The sequence below is a fragment of the Spea bombifrons genome, chromosome 3, assembly GCF_027358695.1.
Source record: "Spea bombifrons isolate aSpeBom1 chromosome 3, aSpeBom1.2.pri, whole genome shotgun sequence".
Taxonomy (NCBI): domain Eukaryota; kingdom Metazoa; phylum Chordata; class Amphibia; order Anura; family Pelobatidae; genus Spea; species Spea bombifrons.
In genome coordinates, this window is record NC_071089.1 from 2,689,271 (window position 1) to 2,707,996 (window position 18,726).

At 48.4% G+C, this 18,726-nt stretch overlaps 7 non-coding genes across 7 annotated transcripts; all 7 read right to left on the minus strand.

Moving 5' to 3' along the window:
* Positions 1-815: 815 nt before the first annotated feature.
* LOC128487995 (U5 spliceosomal RNA) lies at positions 816-930 on the minus strand. Its single transcript, XR_008353438.1, has one exon. It is a non-coding gene; the product is annotated as a U5 spliceosomal RNA (small nuclear RNA).
* A 1,623-nt stretch (positions 931-2,553) lies between these two features.
* Positions 2,554-2,668, minus strand: LOC128487996 (U5 spliceosomal RNA). Its single transcript, XR_008353439.1, has one exon. It is a non-coding gene; the product is annotated as a U5 spliceosomal RNA (small nuclear RNA).
* A 7,651-nt stretch (positions 2,669-10,319) lies between these two features.
* On the minus strand, positions 10,320-10,434 carry LOC128487997 (U5 spliceosomal RNA). The gene has a single exon (XR_008353440.1). It is a non-coding gene; the product is annotated as a U5 spliceosomal RNA (small nuclear RNA).
* A 1,623-nt stretch (positions 10,435-12,057) lies between these two features.
* LOC128488159 (U5 spliceosomal RNA) lies at positions 12,058-12,172 on the minus strand. The gene has a single exon (XR_008353595.1). It is a non-coding gene; the product is annotated as a U5 spliceosomal RNA (small nuclear RNA).
* A 1,623-nt stretch (positions 12,173-13,795) lies between these two features.
* Positions 13,796-13,910, minus strand: LOC128488138 (U5 spliceosomal RNA). Its single transcript, XR_008353575.1, has one exon. It is a non-coding gene; the product is annotated as a U5 spliceosomal RNA (small nuclear RNA).
* Positions 13,911-15,533: 1,623 nt separating this feature from the next.
* LOC128488226 (U5 spliceosomal RNA) lies at positions 15,534-15,648 on the minus strand. The gene has a single exon (XR_008353657.1). It is a non-coding gene; the product is annotated as a U5 spliceosomal RNA (small nuclear RNA).
* A 1,623-nt stretch (positions 15,649-17,271) lies between these two features.
* Positions 17,272-17,386, minus strand: LOC128487998 (U5 spliceosomal RNA). Its single transcript, XR_008353441.1, has one exon. It is a non-coding gene; the product is annotated as a U5 spliceosomal RNA (small nuclear RNA).
* Positions 17,387-18,726: the final 1,340 nt, after the last annotated feature.

Below are 18,726 nucleotides of genomic sequence, written 5' to 3' on the forward strand. Positions count from 1 at the left end.
AGCCTGATTTCCTTCAATTTCTTTTTGTCTTAAGCAGCATCGCCAGTGCCAACATTTTGCACCTAAGATTATAAAAAGTACCTAACAAAATTGTTTTTGTATTAAAACTGCGGCGGGAAGAAAACGCACAAAATCTCGGACAGTTCACCATACGGCCTTGCGACGAACGAGCAAAAGGCTCGCTAACGGCAGCGCACGGACGACCGGACTCCCCAGCACCGCCACAAAGAAGGAGCGCAGCACAGCATCGGAGCGGCAAAAGTCAATCCAAACACCGCAGACTAGACACTTTGCCAAAAATGAAGTCTGCAACCTGATCTTTCCACACGCATAGAGCTTCCCAACTCGTGTCGGAAAGCTTTTAAACAAATAGCAAAAAAGTTATGATCACTGAACGTACAGAGGGCGCATTAGTCCTTTCCATGCTGAAAACCGGCCCCTTAAGCGTGTGGTGAGTACTTTTTCCAGATGTTTCACTATTGATATTTGAGGAAATGAATAATACAACTGCACATGTGAGGAACAGAGATCTCAATGTTAAACATTTAAGGACAGTTGTTTTTTTTTGGTTTGTTTATTATCATAAAGAACAATTGGGAATATGCTTGACAGCATATGTACAGGCTTATTTGCATACAGTCTGGAGGGCGTGGTCTAACTCTGCCTCGTTAAAGCATTTCTACAACCCCAAACAGTACATAGCATGACACAGGCAGGATATTTTGCGCTTCTGGATGCGACGCAGCCCTTAGCCAGGACGAAGCTTGCGACTAAAGCAAGCAATCTTTTTGATCTATCGTTAACAACAACAAAGAAGCCCAGCAAACGCCAGGCATCAAAAAATTGATTAAGACTCATGGTCGTTCCTCCCCACGGAAATCTTTAGTAAAAGGCGAAAGATTTATTCGGTCTGAAGAGAAACCAGAGTATACCCAAGCATGCCGCAGGGCAACGGCCCGGCCACAGGCAGTGCTCCTCGAGGTTAAGGTGTGTTTAATTAATCCCACCCAGCTCTTGCCTGATCGTTGGAACCTTTAACACATGCAAAACACAATTGCAAAGGGATTGGAACTATTTAATATTGGGCTGTTTTAAAGTCTTATTAAACTAACAATAAGGCGGGGCGTTTCTCGGTGCATCATGGGTATTCAAATGAGGCGGCAGCTCAAACAAACCTTCCAGCAGTCTTAGTGACTGGGGCGCGAAGTTGCTTCTTTGAAACAATGTTGTTTGCGTTAAGAAAAGAAAAGCTGAAGATTGTAACTCCCCCACCGCTTACCTACGGGGGTCCGCAACTTCCCCTTCTGCTGCAGCCACCAGAAGTTCCTGGCACACATTCTTTGGGCTGTGTTACAAGGTTAGGGGTAAGGCTTCGGGATGGAATCTGATTACTACTCTTTTTTCCAATCGTGGCGTGCTGAACCCATCGGCTTCACAAATACCAAGTTGCCTGATGCTGTTTCCTTTGAAAGCAAATATATCTTTTCCACAAATCCAATCTTTCTAATTAAACCACCTTTCCAAAGTTAGCGGTTAGAAACGTTTAAGCATGGAAAGGTTTGGTGATAGAGCTTGGGTTAGGGGCGGGTTAAGCTCATGGCTTTGAAGAGGCCCAGTTACAGTTAGCTTCGGAGTACTGTTAATGGTTTACGGATGACAGTTTAGGGTTAGGTAAGGCTTAGAATCCTTCCCCATTGTGGCGTGTTTAGCCCATCCTTTTCACAAACACCAAAAAAGCCTGATTTCCTTCAATTTCTTTTTGTCTTAAGCAGCATCGCCAGTGCCAACATTTTGCACCTAAGATTATAAAAAGTACCTAACAAAATTGTTTTTGTATTAAAACCGCGGCGGGAAGAAAACGCACAAAATCTCGGACAGTTCACCATACGGCCTTGCGACGAACGAGCAAAAGGCTCACTAACGGCAGCGCACGGACGACCGGACTCCCCAGCACCGCCACAAAGAAGGAGCGCAGCACGGCATCGGAGCGGCAAAAGTCAATCCAAACACGGCAGACTAGACACTTTGCCAAAAATGAAGTCTGCAACCTGATCTTTCCACACGCATAGAGCTTCCCAACTCGTGTCGGAAAGCTTTTAAACAAATAGCAAAAAAGCTATGATCACTGAACGTACAGAGGGCGCATTAGTCCTTTCCATGCTGAAAACCGGCCCCTTAAGCGTGTGGTGAGTACTTTTTCCAGATGTTTCACTATTGATATTTGAGGAAATGAATAATACAACTGCACATGTAAGGAACAGAGATCTCAATGTTAAACATTTAAGGACAGTTGTTTTTTTTTTTTGGTTTGTTTATTATCATAAAGAACAATTGGGAATATGCTTGACAGCATATGTACAGGCTTATTTGCATACAGTCTGGAGGGCGTGGTCTACCTCTGCCTCGTTAAAGCATTTCTACAACCCCAAACAGTACATAGCATGACACAGGCAAGATATTTTGCGCTTCTGGATGCGACGCAGCCCTTACCCAGGACGAAGCTTGCGACTAAAGCAAGCAATCTTTTTGATCTATCGTTAACAACAGCAAAGAAGCCCAGCAAACGCCAGGCATCAAAAAATTGATTAAGACTCATGGTCGTTCCTCCCCACGGAAATCTTTAGTAAAAGGCGAAAGATTTATTCGGTCTGAAGAGAAACCAGAGTATACCCAAGCATGCCGCAGGGCAACGGCCCGGCCACAGGCAGTGCTCCTCGAGGTTAAGATGTGTTTAATGAATCCCACCCAGCTCTTGCCTGATCATTGGAACCTTTAACACATGCAAAACACAATTGCAAAGGGATTGGAACTATTTAATATTGGGCTGTTTTAAAGTCTTATTAAACTAACAATAAGGCGGGGCGTTTCTCGGTGCATCATGGGTATTCAAATGAGGCGGCAGCTCAAACAAACCTTCCAGCAGTCTTAGTGACTGGGGCACGAGGTTGCTTCTTTGAAACAATGTTGTTTGCGTTAAGAAAAGAAAAGCTGAAGATTGTAACTCCCCCACCGCTTACCTACAGGGGTCCGCAACTTCCCCTTCTGCTGCAGCCACCAGAAGTTCCTGGCACACAGTCTTTGGGCTGTGTTACAAGGTTAGGGGTAAGGCTTCGGGATGGAATCTGATTACTACTCTTTTTTCCAATCGTGGCGTGCTGAACCCATCGGCTTCACAAATACCAAGTTGCCTGATGCTGTTTCCTTTGAAAGCAAATATATCTTTTCCACAAATCCAATCTTTCTAATTAAACCACCTTTCCAAAGTTAGCGGTTAGAAACGTTTAAGCATGGAAAGGTTTGGTGATAGAGCTTGGGTTAGGGGCGGGTTAAGCTCATGGCTTTGAAGAGGCCCAGTTACAGTTAGCGTCGGAGTACTGTTAATGGTTTACGGTTGACAGTTTAGGGTTAGGTAAGGCTTAGAATCCTTCCCCATTGTGGCGTGTTTAGCCCATCCTTTTCACAAACACCAAAAAAGCCTGATTTCCTTCAATTTCTTTTTGTCTTAAGCAGCATCGCCAGTGCCAACATTTTGCACCTAAGATTATAAAAAGTACCTAACAAAATTGTTTTTGTATTAAAACTGCGGCGGGAAGAAAACGCACAAAATCTCAGACAGTTCACCATACGGCCTTGAGACGAACGAGCAAAAGGATCACTAACGGCAGCGCACGGACGACCGGATTCCCCAACACCGCCACAAAGAAGGAGCGCAGCACGGCATCGGAGCGGCAAAAGTCAATCCAAACACGGCAGACTAGACACTTTGCCAAAAATGAAGTCCGCAACCTGATCTTTCCACACGCATTTTTTTTTGTATTTAAGTTTATTTATACAAAACTGGTTATGGTAAAACAGACATCAACCTGTTTTAGCAGGAATACAAAGGTCAGTAATATTGGTACAGATAGACGATAAGCAGTACTGCGACGCAGCGCAGGGCAATACACGTTACAGTACGACTTCAGTTTACGGAAAGCTCAGTAGAAGCAGTGTACAATTACATTCCCAGACGTGGCGCATATGGTAAGCACTTTAGTGGAACATAACCTGGGGAAATGGGGGGGGGAAGGGGGCCGAGGAGAATGGGGCTAGTCTTCAGCCTCTAGACTGTCCTTGAGAGAGTAGTCTCTCAGCAGGCTGTGGATAAGCCTGCGGCAGTCACGGACTGTGACCTGCTCCCTCCTCAGCACCAGGCGGTTCCTGGCAAACCATAAAGCGTCCTTTACGCAGCACATGAGGCGCCAAGCATCCTCAATGGCGCTCTCCGTGTGTGTCCCTGGGAAAAGTCCGTAAAGTACCGAATGGAAGGACAGGTACTTTCTCTCGATAGAGTCCTTGAGATCCAGCTCCAGGGCTCTGAACAAGGCCTGTGCAAACGGGCACTGCCAGAACAAGTGGAGGGAAGTCTCCTCCTCCACAATGCACTGTGGGCAGTGTCTATATCTGCACAGCCCCCTGGCATGCATAAATGTCCTTAGGGGGAGGCCTCCCTGAATGGCCATCCATGCCATGTCTTTATGTCTGTTGGTTAGCCTGCTCGACGACACGTTAGCCCAGACAGTCTTGGCTGTGGCATCGGGGAGCCCTGGGATGTTCTCGATAGTGTCTTTGGCTCTGATGAACTTGTGGATCACACGGGGTAACCACAGGTCTGGTTTAACTCCCTCCAGTTGGTGTTCCCTTACAAATTTGCCCACGTCCGAGTAGAACCAGGGCATGGTCCAATTGTAAGGGACGGAGCTGTCCCACTTTTCCCACTTGAGCTGCCTCCACAGGGGCAGCAGGAAGAAGCGAGACATGGAGTTTCCAGCAGAGCCTTTCACTACGTCTCTGAGAGTCCTGCGCACGCAGTTGCACACAAAGAAGGTCCTCAGCATGGTGGGGATGTCAGGCACTCCTTTGCCTCCCTTGCCGGGTTCCTTGTACATCACTGCGCGCTTTACTCTGTCCATTTTGGAGCCCCAGATGAAGTGGAAAACTGCTCGGTTGATGGCTCGGTGAATGGTGACCAGCAAGGGCCACGCCTGAGCCACGTACTGCAGCACGGGAAGAATCTCGTTGCGCAGCACCAGCACTTTCCCTTCGATGGTAAGGTCTCTGAGGCTCCACAGCCCAAATTTCTGCTTTACCTTGTTGAGTCTCTCCTCCCAGCTTTTCAGGGCCGCGCCGTCTCTGCCGAACCAGACTCCCAGGATCTTTAGGAAGTCGGTTTTGACGGGAAACGGGATCGGCTCAGAAGTCAGGTCCCACTGCCCGAACAGCATGGTCTCCGACTTCCCGCAGTTGACCTTTGCGCCTGAAGCCCGGCTGAAGTCCTCGCACGTCTGGACGAGCGCTCTCACCGACCGGCGATCCGCGCAGAAGATGGTCACGTCGTCCATGTAGAGTGAGCACTTTATCTCTTTCTTGTCTCTGCCCGGCGCGGTGATCCCTCTGATCTCTGGATTTCGTCTGATGCACTCGGCGAAGAGCTCTATACAACAGACAAAAAGAAGAGGTGAGAGAGGGCAGCCTTGCCTGACCCCAGAGAGGACCGGGAAGGGGTCAGTCTTCCAGCCGTTCACCAGCACCGAGCTGCGGATATCAAGGTACATCAGGTTAGCGTAAGAACAGAACATCTCCCCCAGCCCAAACCTCCGCAGCACCTGACCCATAAAACCATGAGACAGCCGATCAAATGCCTTCTCTTGGTCTAGGGTGACCAGAGCGGCGCGGACGTTGCGGTCATTGATGTAGTGGATCGTGTCCCTGATGAGGGCCAGGCTGTCCGCGATCCGGCGCCCTGGGATGCCGCAGGTCTGGTCGGGGTGGACGATCTGCCCGATGACTTTCTTCAACCTGGTGGCTAGTACCTTGGCGAGGATCTTGTAGTCCACGTTCAGGAGAGAGATGGGACGCCAATTTTTCAGGTCGCATCTCTCCCCCTTCCGCTTATACAGGATCGTGATCATTCCCTCTCTCAGCGTGGGGGGCATCCTGCCCTCCACCACCATCTCCTCGTACAGGTCGAGGAGGTCCGGGCCAATGAGGTCCCACAGCGTTGTGTACAACTCGGCTGGGAGGCCGTCACTGCCCGGTGTCCTGCCCTTCCTGAAGGATTTGGCGGCAGAGTGCAGCTCCTCCAGCGTCAAGGGGGCGTCCATGGCTGCGCGACCTGCGGGATCAATGGTGTTAGTGATACCTGACAGGAACCGTTCAGCAGCCTCCGGGTCTGTGTCTTTGGGGGAGTAGAGATCTCGATAGTAGTCGACGACCACTCTCTGGACCTCCTCCTTCCCCTGTCGTACCACACCTTCGCTGTCTCTCATTTCCGTCAGGGGCGTGTGAGCGGAGTGGAGCTTCCTGAAAAAGAAAGAGTTACATTTCTCACCCTTCTCCAGGTTCTCCACCTTGGAACGGAAGACGATTTGCTTGGATTCCTCCTCAAAGTGCCTTTTCAGGCCCTCCTTGGTCTCCTCCAGCTCCTCGTCCACGTCCCATCCGCACTGTTGGAGGTCCAACAGGGACTGCAGCTTGCGCTGCAGCCGTCTGAATTTCCTCTTCCTCTCACACGCCTGGAGTCTTCCTTTTGCCTGAAAGAAAGAGCGCAGCTTTACTTTAGTAAACTCCCACCACTGGGCTACAGTGGGGAACAGATACTTGGTACTGACACAATCAGAGTATACATTACGCAGCTCCTCCACGATTTCCTGCCTCTCTAACAGGGCACAGTTCAGCTTCCAGGAGCCTGGACCGGGAGGAAACCCTTTGCCCAGGGCACACTGGAGCCGAACAGCCCTGTGGTCTGAGAAGTAGCAGGGCACCATGGAGCACTGCTGATGCTCTACCGCTCGAGAGGTGAACACAAAGTCTATCCGGGAACGCACAGAGCCATCCGGCCGGCTCCAAGAATAGTTCACGGAGCCGGTCCCGATGGAGCCCATAGCGTCCTTTAAGGATGCCTCTGTGACAATCTCTCTGAGCAGTTTCGAAGTCACGTCCAGGTTTGTTGCGTGGGTGGAAGTGCGCCCTCCTTCCTCGATCGGGCAGTTGAAGTCCCCGCCCATCACTATGGCCCTGGTGGTTGTCAGCTGGGTCCGCAGGTTCTGGAGAAGCTCCAGGCGTTGCTTCTTCTCCGGGGAGGCGTACACGGCGATGAGCCTGACAGGCTCCCCCGCCCAGGATCCGTCCACGACCAGAAGTCTGCCGCAGACCATCTCCTGGACAGCGTCCACCGTGAAGTTGCCTCCCCGGATCAGGATAGCAACACCCGCCGACTTGCAGCCGTTCCCACCGGACCAAAAGGACGGGCCGTGGGACCAATCCCTGCATAGATGGCGATAAGAACGAGAGAAGGGTAAAGCACATTCCTGCAACATATATACATCACACTGCTGGGAAGAAAGGAAGGTTAGTAAACCGCGCCTCCGGAACTGGTCCTTCATGCTCCTCACATTAATGGAGAAAATAGAAATTGACGCCATTAGTTGGGAGTAAAAAGAAGGTCAGCTCAAACAGAGGCACTAGTTACCGCCTCCTCCCCCTGGTGGGGGAGGATCTTCCCCGCCGTGGTCGATGGGGTTCACGGGGGTCCAGACCGCCTCGTCTAGCAGCTGTTCCAGGAGGGAGACCTGGTTGTCGATGTCCAGCTGGTTGAGGATCAGAGCCTCGGTCTCGGTGGCTGGCTCATCCGACGGGGTCAGGTCCTGGACCATCTTTTCGAGCGTGTCGTCGTTGTCATTAGCGGGCTCGGGAGGAGAGGGAGAGGGAACGGTGGGGGCTGGTGGTGGCGCCCTCTTCTGGACAGAGATCCTGGTGGGGCTCGTCTCAGTCTCGCTGTCCTCGTCCTCCTCCTCCTTCTTGCCGCTGTGTTTGCGTTTTCTGGCTCCGGCTCCTTTTGGCGGCATCTCCAGGTGGTTGTCTGCAGCGGAAACAAGAGGGGGGAAAGGGTCGGGGTCTGCAGCAGCTAGGGACGGGGTTAGAGCTGCTGCAGAGAGGGGGAGGAGTGGGGGGAGGGAGAAGGGGGTGAAGCAGGGAGGGTCGGAGGCAGCACAGGGGAGGGATGGCGCTGCCTCTGGGGGAGGAGGGGGAGCCTTGACAGCGGGCAGGGCCACGACAGTCTCGGCAGGGGGGGGAGCTGCTTTCTTACCTTTCCTGGGTTTCGCTTTCGGGGTTGCCGGAGAGGGTGTCTGCGGTGCCGGCGCCTTGGCTGGAGCCTTGGTCGGGGCCGACGAGGGGACCTTGGCCGGGGCCTTGGCTGCTGCTACCGCTGCGTATGACCTTGATCTTTTGGGGCAATCCTTGTAGATGTGGTCAGGATCGCCGCACAGGTTACAGGTCTTCTTTCGTGGACAGTCTTTGGTCTCGTGCCCCACCACCCTGCAGTGCCTGCAGGATTTCTGTTGGCATTCCTCCGCCTTGTGACCCAGTTGGCTGCATCGTCTGCAGGTTGTGGGCTGACCAGGGTAGAAAAGCATGCCTGTAGAATTCCCCAGGGCGAAGCTCTGCGGGAGGTGTTGGAGCCCGTCCGGCGAGGTGGAGTCTGCATCAGACGGATCACGAGGGACCATCTTCCTGTCCAGAAGCCGTACTGGTTGAGGATCTTGGTCGGTTCTTTCACGATGTGGCAGTATCTTCCCAGAAAAGTTGCCACGTCTTTTCCTGGGGTGTGGGGGTTCCGCATCGAGACCGTCACGGGTCTCTCCTCCCTGTGGATGGGGCTGTTTCCGTAGAAACGGGAGAGGACCTGATCCGGTTTCGCCGACCTGAAGGCTTCCCAGAACCTTTTGCAGACCGCCGCTGAAATGAACGTTACGTAGAACATTCCCTTCAAAAACGACTGGACGCTCAGGGTTTCTGCTGGGCTGAAGCCTGCTCCCTCCTGCACTACCTTCTTGCTGAAGGTGTCCACATCCATGTCAGGGGTGCGGCCCTCCACTTCCTTTAACTTTAGGACCACCGTCTGCCTCATCCAGGTCTCCAGGGGAGGTGGGCTCCCTGGGGTCGCTGCAGGCTGGACTCTGCTTCCGGTGGCCTGGCTGGGTCGTTGGGCTTCAGAGGTCTGGGTTGCCATTTTCGCTCCTCGTCGGGTCTGGCTGGGAAAGCGTAGAGAACTGGAAAAGAGAAGAGGGAGAGATTAAAAGCACAGGGGGAAAGGCAGGGGAAGGCACTAAAAAAGGCCAAAAGGAGGGGCAGGGGAAGGCACTAAAAAAGGCCAAGAAGAGGGGCAGGGGAAGGCACTAAAAAAGGCCAAAAAGAGGGGCAGGGGAAGGCACTAAAAAAGGCCAAAAAGAAGGGCAGGGGAAGGCACTAAAAAAGGCCAAAAAGAGGGGCAGAGGAAGGCACTAAAAAAGGCCAAAAAGAGGGGCAGGGGAAGGCACTAAAAAAGGCCAAAAAAAAGGGGCAGGGGAAGGCACTAAAAAAGGCCAAAAAGAGGGGCAGGGGAAGGCACTAAAAAAGGCCAAAAAGAGGGAAAAGGCACTAAAAAAGGCCAAAAGTAGGGGAGAAGACCGCCTCAGGGAGAGGGGGAGTCTTTCCCAGCACCCAAAGGTAGACCGTGCGCTCAAGCCTCACGAGTGTTAGGATTTCTCCAGCATGCATCCACTCGGTGTTGGGGAGTCCACAACGGGTTTCCTAGGGTCTGCAGGCCCGGAGGCCGAGTAGCGAGCGAACGCAACCGTGACCGAATCTCGTTTCGTTCAGAAAGGCATCAGTTAGAACCCCAATAGCAGCATGTCTACATAAGTAGAAAGGCCGAGGTCCAACAACAACCAATCGTCACGAACCTCAGGCAAGACACTTGATCTTAGCCAAAAGGCCGAGAAGCGATCTCAACCTGATCTTTCCACACGCATAGAGCTTCCCAACTCGCGTCGGAAAGCTTTTAAACAAATAGCAAAAAAGCTATGATCACTGAACGTACGGAGGGCGCATTAGTCCTTTCCATGCTGAAAACCGGCCCCTTAAGCGTGTGGTGAGTACTTTTTCCAGATGTTTCACTATTGATATTTGAGGAAATGAATAATACAACTGCACATGTGAGGAACAGAGATCTCAATGTTAAACATTTAAGGACAGTTGTTTTTTTTTTTTGGTTTGTTTATTATCATAAAGAACAATTGGGAATATGCTTGAAAGCATATGTACAGGCTTATTTGCATACAGTCTGGAGGGCGTGGTCTAACTCTGCCTCATTAAAGCATTTCTACAACCCCAAACAGTACATAGCATGACACAGGCAGGATATTTTGCGCTTCTGGATGCGACGCAGCCCTTAGCCAGGACAAAGCTTGCGACTAAAGCAAACAATCTTTTTGATCTATCGTTAACAACAGCAAAGAAGCCCAGCAAACGCCAGGCATCAAAAAATTGATTAAGACTCATGGTCGTTCCTCCCCACGGAAATCTTTAGTAAAAGGCGAAAGATTTATTCGGTCTGAAGAGAAACCAGAGTATACCCAAGCATGCCGCAGGGCAACGGCCCGGCCACAGGCAGTGCTCCTCGAGGTTAAGGTGTGTTTAATTAATCCCACCCAGCTCTTGCCTGATCATTGGAACCTTTAACACATGCAAAACACAATTGCAAAGGGATTGGAACTATTTAATATTGGGCTGTTTTAAAGTCTTATTAAACTAACAATAAGGCGGGGCGTTTCTCGGTGCATCATGGGTATTCAAATGAGGCGGCAGCTCAAACAAACCTTCCAGCAGTCTTAGTGACTGGGGCGCGAGGTTGCTTCTTTGAAACAATGTTGTTTGCGTTAAGAAAAGAAAAGCTGAAGATTGTAACTCCCCCACCGCTTACCTACGGGGGTCCGCAACTTCCCCTTCTGCTGCAGCCACCAGAAGTTCCTGGCACACATTCTTTGGGCTGTGTTACAAGGTTAGGGGTAAGGCTTCGGGATGGAATCTGATTACTACTCTTTTTTCCAATCGTGGCGTGCTGAACCCATCGGCTTCACAAATACCAAGTTGCCTGATGCTGTTTCCTTTGAAAGCAAATATATCTTTTCCACAAATCCAATCTTTCTAATTAAACCACCTTTCCAAAGTTAGCGGTTAGAAACGTTTAAGCATGGAAAGGTTTGGTGATAGAGCTTGGGTTAGGGGCGGGTTAAGCTCATGGCTTTGAAGAGGCCCAGTTACAGTTAGCGTCGGAGTACTGTTAATGGTTTACGGTTGACAGTTTAGGGTTAGGTAAGGCTTAGAATCCTTCCCCATTGTGGCGTGTTTAGCCCATCCTTTTCACAAACACCAAAAAAGCCTGATTTCCTTCAATTTCTTTTTGTCTTAAGCAGCATCGCCAGTGCCAACATTTTGCACCTAAGATTATAAAAAGTACCTAACAAAATTGTTTTTGTATTAAAACTGCGGCGGGAAGAAAACGCACAAAATCTCGGACAGTTCACCATACGGCCTTGCGACGAACGAGCAAAAGGCTCACTAACGGCAGCGCACGGACGACCGGACTCTCCAGCACCGCCACAAAGAAGGAGCGCAGCACGGCATCGGAGCGGCAAAAGTCAATCCAAACACGGCAGACTAGACACTTTGCCAAAAATGAAGTCTGCAACCTGATCTTTCCACACGCATAGAGCTTCCCAACTCGTGTCGGAAAGCTTTTAAACAAACAGCAAAAAAGCTATGATCACTGAACGTACAGAGGGCGCATTAGTCCTTTCCATGCTGAAAACCGGCCCCTTAAGCGTGTGGTGAGTACTTTTTCCAGATGTTTCACTATTGATATTTGAGGAAATGAATAATACGACTGCACATGTGAGGAACAGAGATCTCAATGTTAAACATTTAAGGACAGTTGTTTTTTTTTTTTGGTTTGTTTATTATCATAAAGAACAATTGGGAATATGCTTGAAAGCATATGTACAGGCTTATTTGCATACAGTCTGGAGGGCGTGGTCTAACTCTGCCTCGTTAAAGCATTTCTACAACCCCAAACAGTACATAGCATGACACAGGCAGGATATTTTGCGCTTCTGGATGCGACGCAGTCCTTAGCCAGGACAAAGCTTGCGACTAAAGCAAGCAATCTTTTTGATCTATCGTTAACAACAGCAAAGAAGCCCAGCAAACACCAGACATCAAAAAATTGATTAAGACTCATGGTCATTCCTCCCCACGGAAATCTTTAGTAAAAGGCGAAAGATTTATTCGGTCTGAAGAGAAACCAGAGTATACCCATGCATGCCGCAGGGCAACGGCCCGGCCACAGGCAGTGCTCCTCGAGGTTAAGGTGTGTTTAATTAATCCCACCCAGCTCTTGCCTGATCATTGGAACCTTTAACACATGCAAAACACAATTGCAAAGGGATTGGAACTATTTAATATTGGGCTGTTTTAAAGTCTTATTAAACTAACAATAAGGCGGGGCGTTTCTCGGTGCATCATGGGTATTCAAATGAGGCGGCAGCTCAAACAAACCTTCCAGCAGTCTTAGTGACTGGGGCGCGAGGTTGCTTCTTTGAAACAATGTTGTTTGCGTTAAGAAAAGAAAAGCTGAAGATTGTAACTCCCCCACCGCTTACCTACGGGGGTCCGCAACTTCCCCTTCTGCTGCAGCCACCAGAAGTTCCTGGCACACATTCTTTGGGCTGCGTTACAAGGTTAGGGGTAAGGCTTCGGGATGGAATCTGATTACTACTCTTTTTTCCAATCGTGGCGTGCTGAACCCATCGGCTTCACAAATACCAAGTTGCCTGATGCTGTTTCCTTTGAAAGCAAATATATCTTTTCCACAAATCCAATCTTTCTAATTAAACCACCTTTCCAAAGTTAGCGGTTAGAAACGTTTAAGCATGGAAAGGTTTGGTGATAGAGCTTGGGTTAGGGGCGGGTTAAGCTCATGGCTTTGAAGAGGCCCAGTTACAGTTAGCGTCGGAGTACTGTTAATGGTTTACGGTTGACAGTTTAGGGTTAGGTAAGGCTTAGAATCCTTCCCCATTGTGGCGTGTTTAGCCCATCCTTTTCACAAACACCAAAAAAGCCTGATTTCCTTCAATTTCTTTTTGTCTTAAGCAGCATCGCCAGTGCCAACATTTTGCACCTAAGATTATAAAAAGTACCTAACAAAATTGTTTTTGTATTAAAACTGCGGCGGGAAGAAAACGCACAAAATCTCGGACAGTTCACCATACGGCCTTGCGACGAACGAGCAAAAGGCTCACTAACGGCAGCGCACGGACGACCGGACTCCCCAGCACCGCCACAAAGAAGGAGCGCAGCGCGGCATCGGAGCGGCAAAAGTCAATCCAAACACGGCAGACTAGACACTTTGCCAAAAATGAAGTCTGCAACCTGATCTTTCCACACGCATAGAGCTTCCCAACTCGTGTCGGAAAGCTTTTAAACAAATAGCAAAAAAGCTATGATCACTGAACGTACAGAGGGCGCATTAGTCCTTTCCATGCTGAAAACCGGCCCCTTAAGCGTGTGGTGAGTACTTTTTCCAGATGTTTCACTATTGATATTTGAGGAAATGAATAATACAACTGCACATGTGAGGAACAGAGATCTCAATGTTAAACATTTAAGGACAGTTGTTTTTTTTTTTTGGTTTGTTTATTATCATAAAGAACAATTGGGAATATGCTTGAAAGCATATGTACAGGCTTATTTGCATACAGTCTGGAGGGCGTGGTCTAACTCTGCCTCGTTAAAGCATTTCTACAACCCCAAACAGTACATAGCATGACACAGGCAGGATATTTTGCGCTTCTGGATGCGACGCAGCCCTTAGCCAGGACGAAGCTTGCGACTAAAGAAAGCAATCTTTTTGATCTATCGTTAACAACAGCAAAGAAGCCCAGCAAACGCCAGGCATCAAAAAATTGATTAAGACTCATGGTCATTCCTCCCCACGGAAATCTTTAGTAAAAGGCGAAAGATTTATTCGGTCTGAAGAGAAACCAGAGTATACCCAAGCATGCCGCAGGGCAACGGCCCGGCCACAAGCAGTGCTCCTCGAGGTTAAGGTGTGTTTAATTAATCCCACCCAGCTCTTGCCTGATCATTGGAACCTTTAACACATGCAAAACACAATTGCAAAGGGATTGGAACTATTTAATATTGGGCTGTTTTAAAGTCTTATTAAACTAACAATAAGGCGGGGCGTTTCTCGGTGCATCATGGGTATTCAAATGAGGCGGCAGCTCAAACAAACCTTCCAGCAGTCTTAGTGACTGGGGCGCGAGGTTGCTTCTTTGAAACAATGTTGTTTGCGTTAAGAAAAGAAAAGCTGAAGATTGTAACTCCCCCACCGCTTACCTACGGGGGTCCGCAACTTCCCCTTCTGCTGCAGCCACCAGAAGTTCCTGGCACACATTCTTTGGGCTGCGTTACAAGGTTAGGGGTAAGGCTTCGGGATGGAATCTGATTACTACTCTTTTTTCCAATCGTGGCGTGCTGAACCCATCGGCTTCACAAATACCAAGTTGCCTGATGCTGTTTCCTTTGAAAGCAAATATATCTTTTCCACAAATCCAATCTTTCTAATTAAACCACCTTTCCAAAGTTAGCGGTTAGAAACGTTTAAGCATGGAAAGGTTTGGTGATAGAGCTTGGGTTAGGGGCGGGTTAAGCTCATGGCTTTGAAGAGGCCCAGTTACAGTTAGCGTCGGAGTACTGTTAATGGTTTACGGTTGACAGTTTAGGGTTAGGTAAGGCTTAGAATCCTTCCCCATTGTGGCGTGTTTAGCCCATCCTTTTCACAAACACCAAAAAAGCCTGATTTCCTTCAATTTCTTTTTGTCTTAAGCAGCATCGCCAGTGCCAACATTTTGCACCTAAGATTATAAAAAGTACCTAACAAAATTGTTTTTGTATTAAAACTGCGGCGGGAAGAAAACGCACAAAATCTTGGACAGTTCACCATACGGCCTTGCGACGAACGAGCAAAAGGCTCACTAACCGCAGCGCACGGACGACCGGACTCCCCAGCACCGCCACAAAGAAGGAGCGCAGCGCGGCATCGGAGCGGCAAAAGCCAATCCAAACACGGCAGACTAGACACTTTGCCAAAAATGAAGTCTGCAACCTGATCTTTCCACACGCATAGAGCTTCCCAACTCGTGTCGGAAAGCTTTTAAACAAACAGCAAAAAAGCTATGATCACTGAACGTACAGAGGGCGCATTAGTCCTTTCCATGCTGAAAACCGGCCCCTTAAGCGTGTGGTGAGTACTTTTTCCAGATGTTTCACTATTGATATTTGAGGAAATGAATAATACAAATGCACATGTGAGGAACAGAGATCTCAATGTTAAACATTTAAGGACAGTTGTGTTTTTTTTTTGGTTTGTTTATTATCATAAAGAACAATTGGGAATATGCTTGAAAGCATATGTACAGGCTTATTTGCATACAGTCTGGAGGGCGTGGTCTACCTCTGCCTCGTTAAAGCATTTCTACAACCCCAAACAGTACATAGCATGACACAGGCAGGATATTTTGCGCTTCTGGATGCGACGCAGCCCTTAGCCAGGACGAAGCTTGCGACTAAAGCAAGCAATCTTTTTGATCTATCGTTAACAACAGCAAAGAAGCCCAGCAAACGCCAGGCATCAAAAAATTGATTAAGAGTCATGGTCGTTCCTCCCCACGGAAATCTTTAGTAAAAGGCGAAAGATTTATTCGGTCTGAAGAGAAACCAGAGTATACCCAAGCATGCCGCAGGGCAACGGCCCGGCCACAGGCAGTGCTCCTCGAGGTTAAGGTGTGTTTAATTAATCCCACCCAGCTCTTGCCTGATCATTGGAACCTTTAACACATGCAAAACACAATTGCAAAGGGATTGGAACTATTTAATATTGGGCTGTTTTAAAGTCTTATTAAACTAACAATAAGGCGGGGCGTTTCTCGGTGCATCATGGGTATTCAAATGAGGCGGCAGCTCAAACAAACCTTCCAGCAGTCTTAGTGACTGGGGCGCGAGGTTGCTTCTTTGAAACAATGTTGTTTGCGTTAAGAAAAGAAAAGCTGAAGATTGTAACTCCCCCACCGCTTACCTACGGGGGTCCGCAACTTCCCCTTCTGCTGCAGCCACCAGAAGTTCCTGGCACACATTCTTTGGGCTGTGTTACAAGGTTAGGGGTAAGGCTTCGGGATGGAATCTGATTACTACTCTTTTTTCCAATCGTGGCGTGCTGAACCCATCGGCTTCACAAATACCAAGTTGCCTGATGCTGTTTCCTTTGAAAGCAAATATATCTTTTCCACAAATCCAATCTTTCTAATTAAACCACCTTTCCAAAGTTAGCGGTTAGAAACGTTTAAGCATGGAAAGGTTTGGTGACAGAGCTTGGGTTAGGGGCGGGTTAAGCTCATGGCTTTGAAGAGGCCCAGTTACAGTTAGCGTCGGAGTACTGTTAATGGTTTACGGTTGACAGTTTAGGGTTAGGTAAGGCTTAGAATCCTTCCCCATTGTGGCGTGTTTAGCCCATCCTTTTCACAAACACCAAAAAAGCCTGATTTCCTTCAATTTCTTTTTGTCTTAAGCAGCATCGCCAGTGCCAACATTTTGCACCTAAGATTATAAAAAGTACCTAACAAAATTGTTTTTGTATTAAAACTGCGGCGGGAAGAAAACGCACAAAATCTCGGACAGTTCACCATACGGCCTTGCGACGAACGAGCAAAAGGCTCACTAACGGCAGCGCACGGACGACCGGACTCCCCAGCACCGCCACAAAGAAGGAGCGCAGCACGGCATCGGAGCGGCAAAAGTCAATCCAAACACGGCAGACTAGACACTTTGCCAAAAATGTAGTCTGCAACCTGATCTTTCCACACGCATAGAGCTTCCCAACTCGTGTCAGAAAGCTTTTAAACAAATAGCAAAAAATCTATGATCACTGAACGTACAGAGGGCGCATTAGTCCTTTCCATGCTGAAAACCGGCCCCTTAAGCGTGTGGTGAGTACTTTTTCCAGATGTTTCACTATTGATATTTGAGGAAATGAATAATACAACTGCACATGTGAGGAACAGAGATCTCAATGTTAAACATTTAAGGACAGTTGTTTTTTTTTTTTGGTTTGTTTATTATCATAAAGAACAATTGGGAATATGCTTGACAGCATATGTACAGGCTTATTTGCATACAGTCTGGAGGGCGTGGTCTAACTCTGCCTCGTTAAAGCATTTCTACAACCCCAAACAGTACATAGCATGACACAGGCGGGATATTTTGCGCTTCTGGATGCGAAGCAGCCCTTAGCCAAGACAAAGCTTGCGACTAAAGCAAGCAATCTTTTTGATCTGTCGTTAACAACAGCAAAGAAGCCCAGCAAACGCCAGGCATCAAAAAATTGATTAAGACTCATGGTCGTTCCTCCCCACGGAAATCTTTAGTAAAAGGCGAAAGATTTATTCGGTCTGAAGAGAAACCAGAGTATACCCAAGCATGCCGCAGGGCAACGGCCCGGCCACAGGCAGTGCTCCTCGAGGTTAAGGTGTGTTTAATTAATCCCACCCAGCTCTTGCCTGATCATTGGAACCTTTAACACATGCAAAACACAATTGCAAAGGGATTGGAACTATTTAATATTGGGCTGTTTTAAAGTCTTATTAAACTAACAATAAGGCGGGGCGTTTCTCGGTGCATCATGGGTATTCAAATGAGGCGGCAGCTCAAACAAACCTTCCAGCAGTCTTAGTGACTGGGGCGCGAGGTTGCTTCTTTGAAACAATGTTGTTTGCGTTAAGAAAAGAAAAGCTGAAGATTGTAACTCCCCCACCGCTTACCTACGGGGGTCCGCAACTTCCCCTTCTGCTGCAGCCACCAGAAGTTCCTGGCACACATTCTTTGGGCTGTGTTACAAGGTTAGGGGTAAGGCTTCGGGCTGGAATCTGATTATTACTCTTTTTTCCAATCGTGGCGTGCTGAACCCATCGGCTTCACAAATACCAAGTTGCCTGATGCTGTTTCCTTTGAAAGCAAATATATCTTTTCCACAAATCCAATCTTTCTAATTAAACCACCTTTCCAAAGTTAGCGGTTAGAAACGTTTAAGCATGGAAAGGTTTGGTGATAGAGCTTGGGTTAGGGGAGGGTTAAGCTCATGGCTTTGAAGAGGCCCAGTTACAGTTAGCGTCGGAGTACTGTTAATGGTTTACGGTTGACAGTTTACGGTTAGGTAAGGCTTAGAATCCTTCCCCATTGTGGCGTGTTTAGCCCATCCTTTTCACAAACACCAAAAAAGCCTGATTTCCTTCAATTTCTTTTTGTCTTAAGCAGCATCGCCAGTGCCAACATTTTGCACCTAAGATTATAAAAAGTACCTAACAAAATTGTTTTTGTATTAAAACTGCGGCGGGAAGAAAACGCACAAAATCTCGGACAGTTCACCATACGGCCTTGCGACGAACGAGCAAAAGGCTCACTAACGGCAGCGCACGGACGACCGGACTCCCCAGCACCGCCACAAAGAAGGAGCGCAGCACGGCATCGGAGCGGCAAAAGTCAATCCAAACACGGCAGACTAGACACTTTGCCAAAAATGAAGTCTGCAACCTGATCTTTCCACACGCATAAAGCTTCCCAACTCGTGTCGGAAAGCTTTTAAACAAATAGCAAAAAAGCTATGATCCCTGAACGTACAGAGGGCGCATTAGTCCTTTCCATGCTGAAAACCGGCCCCTTAAGCGTGTGGTGAGTACTTTTTCCAGATGTTTCACTATTGATATTTGAGGAAATGAATAATACAACTGCACATGTGAGGAACAGAGATCTCAA